A 1,265-nucleotide genomic window follows, 5' to 3' on the forward strand; every position below is an offset into this window, starting at 1 on the left:
AACATATCGCAAACGTCAAACATAATATAACGGGATTAATATATATCGCGCACGTGCGACATGTTTGTCACAAGGCGCAAAAAATAATTATAAAAGGAATGCAACACGAGGACTTCCCAGGAGGTCACCCATCCTAGTACTACTCTCGCCCAAGCACGCTTAACTTCGGAGTTCTGATGGGATCCGGTGCTTTAGTGCTGGTATGATCGCATCCGACATGTTTCCCCGTCTTCGTCCCTTATGCTTGCCACTCCCAGGTCCGCTCCAAAGACGATTCTACATTCTCACTACCATTACAACCGTTCCCTAACAATGGATAATGTCCTATACTACTTACTCTCCCGCTCAATCACGGAGACGAGTTTTCCACGGTTTCCACCCCTCCCTCCATACCGCAGCAACACGAGTTTTTTCCACCCCTTTCAGAACGCGCTCTTCGCGCCACAAAGCCGCCCCAAGACGCGCGAGCAATGAGCATCGAGCTTAAACATATTGCAAACGTCAAACATAATATAACGGGATTAATATATATCGCGCACGTGCGACATGTTTGTCACAAGGCGCAAAAAATAATTATAAAAGGAATGCAACACGAGGACTTCCCAGGAGGTCACCCATCCTAGTACTACTCTCGCCCAAGCACGCTTAACTTCGGAGTTCTGATGGGATCCGGTGCTTTAGTGCTGGTATGATCGCATCCGACATGTTTCCCTGTCTTCGTCCCTTATGCTTGCCACTCCCAGGTCCGCTCCAAAGACGATTCTACATTCTCACTACCATTACAACCTTTCCCTAAAATTTGGATAATGTCCTATACTACTTACTCTCCCGCTCAATCACGGAGACGAGTTTTCCACGGTTTCCACCCCTCCCTCCATACCGCAGCAACACGAGTTTTTTCCACCCCTTTCAGAACGCGCTCTTCGCGCCACAAAGCCGCCCCAAGACGCGCGAGCAATGAGCATCGAGCTTAAACATATCGCAAACATCAAACATAATATAACGGGATTAATATATATCGCGCACGTGCGACATGTTTGTCACAAGGCGCAAAAAATAATTATAAAAGGAATGCAACACGAGGACTTCCCAGGAGGTCACCCATCCTAGTACTACTCTCGCCCAAGCACGCTTAACTTCGGAGTTCTGATGGGATCCGGTGCTTTAGTGCTGGTATGATCGCATCCGACATGTTTCCCCGTCTTCGTCCCTTATGCTTGCCACTCCCAGGTCCGCTCCAAAGACGATTCTACATTCTCACTACC

At 48.2% G+C, this 1,265-nt stretch overlaps 3 non-coding genes across 3 annotated transcripts; all 3 read right to left on the reverse strand.

Moving 5' to 3' along the window:
- Nucleotides 1–95: 95 nt before the first annotated feature.
- On the reverse strand, nucleotides 96–214 carry LOC123178385 (5S ribosomal RNA). The gene has a single exon (XR_006489533.1). It is a non-coding gene; the product is annotated as a 5S ribosomal RNA (ribosomal RNA).
- A 367-nt stretch (nucleotides 215–581) lies between these two features.
- Nucleotides 582–700, reverse strand: LOC123178386 (5S ribosomal RNA). The gene has a single exon (XR_006489534.1). It is a non-coding gene; the product is annotated as a 5S ribosomal RNA (ribosomal RNA).
- Nucleotides 701–1,068: 368 nt separating this feature from the next.
- On the reverse strand, nucleotides 1,069–1,187 carry LOC123178387 (5S ribosomal RNA). Its single transcript, XR_006489535.1, has one exon. It is a non-coding gene; the product is annotated as a 5S ribosomal RNA (ribosomal RNA).
- Between the last annotated feature and the right edge of the window lie 78 nt (nucleotides 1,188–1,265).

Source organism: Triticum aestivum, unplaced genomic scaffold, assembly GCF_018294505.1.
Source record: "Triticum aestivum cultivar Chinese Spring unplaced genomic scaffold, IWGSC CS RefSeq v2.1 scaffold45144, whole genome shotgun sequence".
Lineage (NCBI taxonomy): Eukaryota > Viridiplantae > Streptophyta > Magnoliopsida > Poales > Poaceae > Triticum > Triticum aestivum.